Genomic DNA, 13006 nt, shown 5'->3' with positions numbered 1-13006 from the left:
GTGGGTGCCCAGGTTCCTTAAGAACGTTACGACGTAACTTGTGCACCCATAGGCGAACTTCAGGGTACCAAGAGACTGACTCGACCAAAATAAAGATAATATTAATCTCTGCTATAGTACTAAATACTCATTTTCGTGTCAGTCAACACTACACCGCTAGCATGTAAACCTACTCGACTCGTTTCACATGTAATGTCTGCGTACAAATTGCAGTGTTAAATGGCAAGAAAAAGTGAGAAGCAGTGAAATTTTGCTGCGATGCAACATTACTTGGTTTGAATGAAAGTTAATAGGTTCCCCAATCAGTAGTTCTGTGGTTAACTTTATGGCCAGCAAACGCCCTTAAGGATGTCCCCTCTTACGTTACGAGGATAGCTTAAGGATAACTTTATATTTGATCCCGACTCTTGGAAAGAACTTTCTAAAAAGCAAAACGAATGGAGAACATGTTTTTTGCTAGTTTAAAACGGTTCGAAGCGAGAAGACAGAAACATGTACTTTGTGATATATTTGGATTGTGTGACTTCATTTGCCAAGAATTCAATGGGAAACATTTTTTTTCATAGCTTTGCAATACTGGTCAAACAACAAAACACACAGAGAGAGAGAGAGAGAGAGAGAGAGAGAGAGAGAGAGAGAGAGAGAGAGAGAGAGAGAGAGAGAGAGAGAGAGAATAAGTCATTATAAATAAATGGAAAAAATCAGTATAATAGGTGCAGGTGTGGCTGTGTGGTAAGAAGTTTGCTTCTCAACCACATGGTTCCGAGTTCAGTCCCACAGCGTGGCACCTTGGGGAAGTGTCTTCTACTCTAGCCTCGGAAAGTCTTGTGAGTGGATTTGGTTGACTGAAACTGAAAGAAGCCTGTGGTATATATACGCGCGCGCACGCGCGCGTATCTACCACTGCTTACTAACCAGTGTTGGTGTGTTTACGTCCTCGTAACTTAGCGGTTCGGCGAAAGACCGCTAGAATGAGTACCAGGCTTTAAAAAAAGGTGTGTGTGTGTGGGGTCAATTCATTCGATTAAAAATTCTTGAAGGCGGTGCCCCAGCATGGCCGCAGTCAAATGACTGAAACAAGCGAAAGATAAGAGATAAAAGAAAGATAATTAGCACGCATCGTCCATTAAGCTAATTAATTAAAGAAAAAGGAACAAAATTAGAAATATTCCCCAAATCTGAGAAGTCCTTTAAGCTGTAGTGTGTTTAGATTATGTCCGTATCCTGTCCAAGACTTTTGCTGTCATCTACGTTTAAAACCGGTTTCAGTCTAATTAAATTAAGCATGTCTGAATCAGCTGCAAAACAATGTGTAAAATGTGAAATTTTATGCAGGATTATACAGGTTGCCGCCGGTTGAATTAAGTCCTTCTTCTTCTAATATGACTCGGCCGGCGGCGGCGACCTGCATTATTCATTCAGGTCAGAATATCTTGATAATGTTTCAATGGTTTTTTGACGACGAAACTCTTTGATTATTTGGTTCATTAAAAATTTATGGCTGTATTCAGATCAGAAATTTAGACCACAATGAAACAGAAGTATGACTATGTACATGTGTGTGTGTGTGTGTGTGTGTGTGTGTGTCTGTTATATATATGTATATATACACACATATCACATACATATATACATTGGGTTGTCCGGAAAGTTCGTGCCGAATTATAGTAGCTTACCTTTCGACTTATTTGCCATGAAACCACCTCAATTCAGGGAAGAGGGTATTTTCAAGTTAAAGGAAAGATGGAGACGCATTGTGCAACAAAATGGTTCATATTTGGTTGATTAAAAATGTAATGGCAAGTATTTATCGACCTTTTTCTTTCCTTTTAAAATCGACACGAACTTTCTGGACAACCCAATATATATATATATATATATATATATATATATATAAACATCATCATTGCACACGTTCAGTCTATTGCTGGACAAAAGCTTCATGTTCTCTCCACCAACCACGGTCTGATGTTTTCCTCATCCATGTTTTGGGTGCCGAAGAATTTAACAGACTCCTCATTTCTACTTCTGCATGATTTTCTCCTCCCTCTTCTTTCTGTCGACTCTCTCAGATTGCTATTCCATCTATTGTCCTTTCTTCTGAACACCTGTCCCGCGAAAGAGGCGGAGATGATTTGAATAAATCATGAATTTATGTTGTATGGTATTTGATAAACCTTCATTTGTGTGTCTGTGTACGGGTGCATATGTGTGTGCGTGTGTGCGTGTGTGTGTGCATATATACATACATCTAACATATATCTAGGTATGCATGTTTGTATGTATGTGTGTGTGAGCTCTCAATATCTTACTGTCTCTTTCTTTTCATCTATTCTTATAGTCTCTCTCTGCCCGTTTCTCTTGAAACGCTTCTCTTAATATTTCGTTTGCTGCCTTAAGACAAATCTCAACATCTCTTTTTCATTCTCCCAACCTCCCTCTCTCTCTCTCTCTCTCTTCCTCATATTCCTTGTCATTCTCCTTCAGTTTTCTCTCCTCAACACTGGCATTCCCTTCCGCACTGCCCATTTCTGACACAATACTATACCCACAATGCATCACCACCCCTCTCGCCATTCCGTTGACACTCAGCAGTTATGTCGATGTGAGTCACACGGTTAAATTCGAGCAGATGTTATTGCTTCAACACTTTTCAAAGCCATTATTCTCTGTTTGTATTTTCCGATGTTTTCTTTTGACAAGTTAGAAGGACATGCTTAAATATTTTGATATATTACTGGGAGAAAGATCGGAATTTTATTTATAATGGCGACACCACACCAACTCTATACAGCAGACGGTAGCAGTTAAATATACGGTCATACATACAAACGTACGTACGTATATACACTGATACACACACACACACACACACACATACATTGATATCCACCTGCATAAAACACATACAGGTATGTATGCATATATATATATATATATATACACACACACACATACATTCATATATATACATACATCTATATATGTACATACATCTATATATATATATATATATATATGTGTATGTATGTATAAATGTATGTGTGCATGTATGTATATATTTTATCTTTTCCTGGTTTCAGTCATTTGACTGCGGCCATGCTGGAGTACCACCTTGAAGAATTTTTAGTCAAATGAATCGAACACAGTACTGGTATTTTTAAAGCCTGGTACTTATTCTATCGTTCTCTTTTGCCGAATCGCTAAGTTACAGGGACATAAACGCACCAACACCAGTTGTCAAGCGGTGGTGGGGTTCAAATACACACGCACACACACACACACACACACACACACACACACACACACACACACACACACACACACACGCACAAACCACGGGTTTCTTTAAGTTTCCGTGTACTAAATCTGCTTACAGGGCTTTGGTCTGCCCGAGTCTATAGTAGAAGACACCTGCCAAAAGTGCCACGCAGTGGGACTGAACCTGGAACCATATGGTTGGGAAGCAAACCTCTTACCACACAGCCACTCCTGCGCCTCTTTCTTCCCCCCTCTCTCTCTCTCTCTCTTTATATGTATGTATGTATGTATGAGAGTTGGGGCAAGGATGTCACCCTGCTTGACACCATTTCAAACCGTGCACTACCAGGTACTTACGAACGAACGTTGAGTTTCATTATTTCTGTTATCCATAACTTTCTGATTCTCTTTCACTTGATTTTGATTCTCTTCCACTCAAAACCCCACAATTTCTAGCAAATGTCTCAGTGCAAAAATTGTTTTGCTATTATGTGGAAGACGCTACTTTGCTCTCTTTACTTTCAGTGCAATTTGCTGCTAAATGCTTCACTTACTTGAGATAATCTGGTTATTATATTTCTATGCCAAACATCGTAGAGTGAGGAATCGCAGGTAAGTAAGGGATAGCAGTGGGGGAGATGGGGTGGGTGTGTTTGTTTCTTGGTTGTAAATTTTCCCTTTCAGAAATGTTCTTGAAAAAAACGAGAGGCGGGTGTGAACATCCCACAATATTCAGATGGCAAGAAAATTTTTAGCTGCTAAATTGAGCAGATCGAGCGACTGCGTACACAGAAAATGAAAATTATGATGGTAAGGATGATGGTGATGATGATGCTGATGATGATGCTGACGATGACGATTAGGATGATGATGATAATGATTAGGATGATTCTGAAAGAAGATGAAAGATGATGATGATGATGATGATGAAAGATGACGATGATGGTTGTAGTGGTGGTGATGATAGTGATGCTGGGTGGTGGTGGTGATGATGACGACGAAAGATGGTGACGAGAATGGTAATGACGATGACGACGACGATGACGATGATGATGATGTTAATGATGATGGTGATGATGGTTGTACTGTGGTACGATATTGTCAATAACACACTGCACATACTAGACACAAAATCTTTCCAAGTTGTTGCAATTCCTCGCTCTCCTTTTCGCCAAAAGTCGCAGACATGGCTTGGAAGGCAGCAAATTGTTGTTGAGTTTCAAATCCCACAGGTGAGTTCAAATCGAGTAAACCTAGGGTTAAAGATATTCATAGCATTCAAACAGTGACCATCCGTCTCTTTCCCTCCGCAGAGTACGTTGCCTAACGCACATTCTGTGACACGCTGAATCTCCCTGAGAACTACGTTAAGGGCACGCGTGTCTGTGGAGTACTCAGCCATTTTCACGTTAATTTCACGAGCACGTTGTTCCGTCGATCGGATCAGCTGGAACTCTCGTCGTCGTAACTGACGGGGGGCCAGTTATTTATGCATCAGACTCTACATTAACCTCTGTGTATTACTGTCTTCAAGCCATTTTTTAAAATGATATTTCACAGCTTTCATGAACAAAGACTTTAAGAACTACTATCTATATTGTTGAAACACTGCCATCTGTGGAGGTGTGTCGATGACGTCACTCATAGAATCAGATGGCTGATGTTATATACATGTTTGTTTGTATAAAACGGTGAAGAATTATGACTCTTTAACCTTGCTCCGATATGTAGCACGTGGTAAATTAAGGAATTTGATGTTGCTGCCCTCATCTGCATTTCCTGCTGTGAGGTAGTTTCATCCGGAACTCTTGACAGGTGGCAATCTAATTTTGCAATGAAGATACCTACATCCACCCCATCTAGGTCTCCCAGGCTTGTTTGGAGGATATTGAAGAGCTGTAAGTCCTTGAAATTCAAGCTGTTGTAGTAACCAAACCACTGAATTGGAAGCAGATTGGAAGACGATAATTTATGTGGAGCCTTGAATTCAACAGTTGCAATCGTAGATCTAAATGTACACCCACGGTATACCATATATCTCCCTTCCTGCCTTTTACGCCATCTTTTCTGCCTCTGTTCCTCCTCCTTGCATTACATCTATTCTCCTTCTTCTTGCTGACTGCTGTTATTATTTTTCCTTCTCGTTTCCTCCAACTGTTTAAATCCCTGGCATTACTATGTGAGCCGTTTTTGCCAGCTTTCTCTTGACGAGGAGAGCCGAACGCATTGTAATATTTCCTCGTGACCGTTTACTCGTAGCATACCCAAGACGTTTTGTATATTCCATATGCAAATCGTGAATATTACGATTATTACGTAACTCCGAATTTCCTGAAACAGCTGCCGAGTTAATAAATTAGGCATTCTCTTCGTAGTTTTCTGTATTTTTTAATGTTCTATATATACATATATGTTCTATGTGTGTTTGTGTGTGTGTATGTGTGTGTGTGTGTGTGTGTGTGTGTGTGTGTGTGTGTGTGTGTGTGTGTGTGTGTGTGTGTGTGTATCTGTACGCATGTGTTTATCTTTCTGAATATATGTAAATTTAAGTGTCTATGTATGTGTGTGTGTGTGAGTACACTTGTTCAAACATCACGTGATGGTCGTAAATGAGCATCACCGTCATACAACCAAGGCTTCTCGTTTCCAGTAAAAGATATTTGGCCATTAAGAAACATCACCTTAATTGGAAGGAAATAGGTGAGGGTTGACGACAGGAAGAGCATCTGGCTGTAGACAAATCTGCTCCAACGAAATTCTGTCGGACTCATGTCGATAGAGAAAAGCGGACGTTAAGTGACAACATCGACAACGATGATGATGATGATGATGTTGATGATACAGTGCAAATATGCAGTTGGCTATTAGAAATATGTTGTCCGCATTCACTTTTCCTGATTGGAGACAAAAAAGAACAGAACTAGAAGCAAACATAAACAGAAAAACAGTTAAATAAAACCTCTCTTTTAACGAAAGGCAGTAAAAAAAGAAGTAATTCTGTACAAGTACGAGTTTCACCTGCGATGTCACCTCTACATCCTGTCTACGGTTAACCCCCGCCATTGGAGAGGTAGGAGAGAGGAAGAGGAAGAGGAGACAACAAAGGAAGCAGACGACATGATCGAGTGTATATTGTTGCATTACATGGCGGCGTTTCATGCAACGGTAAGGTTTACTATTAAATATACCTATACATACACGTGTGTATATATATATGTGTGCGCATGCGTATGTATGTGTGCGTATATGTAAATATATATATATATATATATATATATATATATATATATATGCATTCATATACACATACATGGACAATAAATACATATGTACATATACATTTACATACATGCGTACATGTATATAATACATACCTACTTACATATATATATATATATACACACACATATATATGTATATATGTATATACATATCTACTATATAGGTTACATATATGTGTATGCATGTATAAGAATACAGCGCCATACTGAAGCATACTTCCTCATTATAAATATCATCACCTTCGTCGTCGTCGTCGTCGTCGTCGTCGTCGTCGTCGTCGTCATCACGATCATCATCATTGCTGCCAGCTTATATCGCATCATATCTCTGACCTGATGCTTACCAGCAAAAGTCGTATCAAAATCTCCATACATCAACGAAGTAAATGAAAACACGAACACCTGCAGTTTCCTGTAAATCATTCATAAAAAAAAAGGGGTCATAACTCGACTCCACCTCTCCTTACTAAAACATCAACTTTCTATTAACTTAATTTAATTTAGATTTACCTACTCGAACTCTCACCATTATTATTGTGGGTTCCGGTCTGCATCTAACAGGGATTAGCTTTCGGCGATCAGATTTCATGATTTGATTTCGATTCTAGATCGAACTGATTTCAAATCGATATCCACGCATCACGTGGATTATGAATGAATGTTGCAAAAATCTCTTTCCTGTCTCTAATTTATTCCTGACCTTGAAAGTAGGTAATAAATTATTATAATTTCTCCTCCAGCAGAGAGTGGGTGTGGTTAATCTAAGGTCAATATTACTTTCCACTCTTCTGGAGTATAAGCAAGTTACGGTGGCGTTGATTCAGTTAAGTCTTTTCTTTACTTCTCAACAAATTTGTGACGTTAGACCAATGAAATAAATTATTTTTATTACCGCCTCAAAGGCGGTGGATGGCAAAAGCGGTTGAGTATCTAACGAATTGCTCATGCTTTCTTTTTTGCTTTTTTTTTTTCAAGCTTTGAGTTTAGTTTTTATTTCGTTAGTTCTTTGTAAAGCTGTTCACTCCCTTAGATACCACACACACACACACACACACATTGGTCATTTTCGCACTCTCTTGCCTTCAAAAACTACTTTTTCTATCTCTCCCCATTTCCGGTCACTTCAACCATATAATCACCACACACACGTGCTTTTCTAGGACTATTCTTTTCATTCTCTCCGGACCTTACTTTTTTTGCTGTTTCTGATGAAGAGCCATGCTCGAAACGTTACACCTTCTCTTTCTTCCATCTTAAACCGAGGTCTGCCTAATACATTCAATGTGTGCGTCCGTTTGACTTTTGCTATTTTGGCTCTTATTTTTGATTTGCCTACATACATACATACATACATACATACATACATATATACTTACATACATTCGTATATATATACCTATATATACATGTGTGTATGTGTGTGTGTATATATATATGTACATAAATGTATGTACATATATATGTATATATATATATATATGTGCATATATATATGTAAGTACATATATATATGTAAGTACATATATATATATATATATATATGTTCACATATATATATATGTATATATATGTGTGTATATATATATATATATCTACATATGTATATGTATGTACATATATATACATATGTATGTATACATATATGTATGTATATATACATATATGTATGTATGTACATATATATATGGATGTATGTATATATATAAATGCATGTACATATACATATATATGTATGTATATATATATATATATATATATATATATATATATATATATATACGCATATATATATACGCATATATATATACGCATATATACATGCATACATTCGATAATGATTAAACAAAGGACAGACTTGCCAGTTGTATGGATAAAGTGAAAAGCTCAATGATAATCTAGTTAAACATGCACTGCAAGGGACGAAGTAGAGCTTGGTGACCAAGCAAATATAGCAGCGGTAGCAGCAGCAACAGCAGCAACAACATCAACATAACAATAGTAGTAATGCAAATAGATTGTTCGTTAATCTAAACGGCAAAGATTAAATTGGTTTGGAATGGCATCGTAAAGCAGAAACGCAGACATAGTCTTACATACACAGTCATACACAGTCATCCTACGAATGAATGAAATATAAAGCAACAGTGTGTGTGTGTGTGTGTGTGTGTGTGTGTGTGTGTGTGTGTGTGTGTGTGGAAGGAAGTGTTCTCGGAATATACGAATCCTTGTCTCCTTTGAAATGATTTTAAGAAGAGGAGAGAGAGACAAGAGTCAAAATAAGAATTAAAACCTGTCTGAGAACCGAGATAAGATATGAAAGAACAGCTTACGTCAGAAAGAAGCTTTTTTAGAAATTCCATTCTGTTATTTTAGGTTTACAGTAGATTAACGAACCTCTTGTAAAGTTTCGACAACTGTTTCTATGTTTATTGTACGAACTGGCTTTGAAAATTCATATTCTGCAGTCAAGATATTTGGGTCAAATTTTTTGTTCAGCGGTTTTATTATTATTATTATTATTATTATTATTATTATTATTATTATTTTCCATTTATATCTTATTGTTTTCACACCTCGAAGCAACGAAGAATTTAGCTTCTCCATTATGTCAGCCTAGCTTAATCACACAGAACAGAACAAGACCAGAAATCACATATATTCTAATAGTAAGGAAAATAATGATAGCCGTGCAATACAGATAAACTTATGTACATTATTTACATTATTTACATTTGACGGATATTTGTCCTCATCTTGTTTGTTGTTAACTACTATGCCATATGGTTAAGAGCGCGGGCTACTAACCCCAAGATTCCGAGTTCGATTCCAGGCAGTGACCTGAATAATAATAATAATAATAATAATAATAATAATAATAATAATAATAATAATAATAATAATAATAACACCAACATCGAAAAATAAAATTTCCTCAAGACACCTGATGAAGGCTGGAGGGTATATCAGCCGAAACGTTGTGTTAACAACAAACAAGATGAGGACAAATATCCGTCAAAACTAATGTACGTAAGTCCTCGTCTCTTAAATATAGAACTGTAGATAAACTTATGGTTTCGATTCTCGTGTCGCCACTAAATCAAATTAAGTTGTTCTCTGCATCTTAAAAATTTGTGATCGAGTGATAAATAAGATTGAATTTCAATACTACATTACAAGTACATTAATGGTACATGACTAGTAGTTAAAAATGAGTTGTTTTACATTCAAGCACAATGTGAAAAACTAAATTCTTGACTTTTACTAATCAACAGCGTTTGTGAACGAATTATTAGCATTGTTTATTTGAGAATAAGATTGAAATAGAGAAACTGGATTATACATCGAGCTGCCAGCAGCTAAACGCATATTTTTCTACGTTTAACTGGTTGGTTCTTGTAACTTTGTAGAAAATATTTCGTAATATATTCGTGATGTGACAGTGATAGGAATGTGAATCCATAGACATCGTTGCATTTTGTCATTTCAGATCGAGTAGCACCGGTGCAATACTATATATAAAATGCTTGTTATTACATAAGCGGCATACATCTTTCTGCTACATCGAAACGGTGCTTCAAGTTGACTTTGGAATAATGTCAGCCTGTTTTTGTTCTAGCCTCGTTTTCTTGTTACCGGTGAAGATAATGCAAAGATGCCGTTCATATCAGAGACAAACAGTTTTCCGGAATCTTGGAATTAGATAAAAATATTCTTTTCTACTCTAGGCACAAGGCCTGAAATATTTGGGGAGGAATGGCCAGTCGATTAGATCGACCCCAGTACGCAACTGGTACTTAATTTATCGATTCCAAAAAGATGAAAGGTAAAGTCAACCTCGGCGGAATTTGAACTCAGAACGTAAAGGCAGATGAAACGTAAAGGAAGACGAAATACCGGTAAGCATTTCGCCCACCGTGCTAACGATTCTGCCGGCTCGCCGCCGCGTTTAATCCGTTGATATAATATATATGCGCAATCAATAAGAAGCCTGTATTCCTTTAGTTATCGATTACATATCAAGGCCTGTACACTAATCGAACAATCACTTTCACTTCACTTAACTTGTGTCACTGAACGGAGAATTATAAACAAACAACTTCTATTTCTCACCACTCCTAAACTATGGTGATTAATTTCCAAAAATATCCATTTCCTAAGATGATATCTTAACAACGGATTAAGAGTCGGAACAATTCATAACAGGAGATTATCGAAGTCTGCATTTGTTTATTACATATTGTGTCATGTTACAGCATGCAACAGATGTGCGCTTGTAAATCCTCAAAGAATTAAAATTGAGATTACATATGAAATAGTTTACATGTCTTCGTTGATAGGCTGGACATTGGACCTTCAGCATATCACCGAATTCGCTTTTATTATATTCTCATTTATATTCCCAGATGCCGTGTTGTGTTTGTGAGTATTCGTACCATCTCTTCATAGAGCGATGACTATATGTCTTAACGAGAATGTCTTCTGAGTACAAAGCTGTAAGTTCGGTAACACAACTACCCTCGTTTGCCACGGAGGTTTGGTTTAAAAAAAAAACACCGAGATAAATGCTTCCGTGATAAATGAATCACCCTCACGAACTTAATGAGTAGAACAACTACTAGATTCACTGACACCAAAAGCGACGTTTCCACCGCCACATATTTTCTTGATCGTTTCTCTCTTTTCCTGTGCAGATTATTCTTATCTGTGTCGCTTCTCAGAGTCAGGTATCTCTGTATTTCCTCCGCTGATTGTTCTCAGCTTGACGAGTACGAGTACATAAACCTGTACAAAAAAGTACGCAGCCTTGCAACACGGCCATGTAAACACAAGCGACAGTCAGTACATTCTGGGTAGTTGAACACTGTGAGTGGTCACTGGGGCACAGTTTTTGGAGTCCAAGCAGGATTTTTGATTAATCACCGACCCATGTTACAAAAGATCAATCCGTGATAAGCGTAACACGGTTCACAACTGAGCATACCGTTTTATCCCTGATCAGCGATGAACGATCAAATGTTGATTTCACGAGCAGGCTATTACGTTAATCGGATCAACTGGAACCCTCGTCGTCGTAACCGACGGAGTGCCATTTTTTTGTTGTTGTTGTTGCTGTCCTACTTATACTCTTATATGCAAATGGACTACTACAAAGAAAGAAGAACAGAAATTGGTTACGACCCAAAGGAAGTATTACAGACATGGTTTCGCAATCACGTATTCTTGGACAAGTGTCGGCTGCGTGACGCTTTGAACATGTCTTTTAAAATAGTCGCCAATCTGTTCAAACCTTGGATGCAAAAGTTGATGAAGAAAAAAGTATCTCTAGTATTCAAACAACCGATTTTGTGACACGCTGTATCACGTGATTATTTCAGGAATGACGTTAAAGTTGTATCTGGAATACTCAGCCACTTACACAATAAACTCATAGAGCAAAAAATGTTTTCTGTTGATCAAATAACATCGGGACACTCGTCGGCGAAACAAACAGAAGGTTCTTTCATTCTTCTTGAGTCCAGAGAACGGGAATGGAGTAACATGCTTGAAAAAGAAATACACACAATAGTAATAATGGTCGCTACTACTACTACTACTACTACTACTACTACTACTACTACTACTACTACTACTACTACTACTACTACTACTGAAAACAATGAGATAAGATCCGTCTATAATATTTTTAGCTCCGTTAAACGCAATTAGAATCTCTCCATTAGGCTCCCGGTTTCTCGAACTTTCTAGGCGAGACTGACGTCATATACAACACGTGAATGTAGATTAATTCACAGCCACTGAAACTGGCCGCGGGTCACGTGATCTCAAGAACGCGGCATGATAATTCGATTCGCTTATCTTTTTCTTTTTCGTTTCTTGCGTAAATGGCAATGAATACAAAGAAAACGGTAGTAGTAGTAGTAGTAGTAGTAATAGTAGTAGTAGTAGTAGTGGTAGTAGTAGTAGAATACAAGGTGGAGGAGGAAAAGGAGGAGGAGAGCGACAAAGTGAAAACACGGAGAAGTATGTTGCTGCTGCTGTTGTTGCAGATAATGATGATGTCGACGACGACGACGATGACGAAGAAGAAGGGGATGATGATGATGATGATGATGATGATGATGATGACTAAGAAGAAGAAGAAGAAGAAGAATATGAAGAAGAAGAAGAAGAATATGAAGAAGAAGAAGAAGAATATGAAGAAGAAAATGATGATGATGAAGAAGTGAGGAAGAAGAAAAATAAGAAGCAGAAAAAGAAGTGAAGAAGTTGCAATGTGTGAGATCATCATCACCATCATCATCATCATCATCATCATCATCATCATCATCATCGTCGTCATCATCATCACCATCATCATCATCGTCGTCATCATCATCACCATCGTCATCATCATCATCATCATCATCGTCGTCGTCGTCATCACCATCATCATCATCATCATCATCATCATCATCATCATCATC

The sequence above is a fragment of the Octopus bimaculoides genome, chromosome 7 (genome assembly GCF_046866305.1).
Source record: "Octopus bimaculoides isolate indiv1 chromosome 7, ASM4686630v1, whole genome shotgun sequence".
Taxonomy (NCBI): domain Eukaryota; kingdom Metazoa; phylum Mollusca; class Cephalopoda; order Octopoda; family Octopodidae; genus Octopus; species Octopus bimaculoides.
This window is presented reverse-complemented; position numbering follows the sequence as displayed.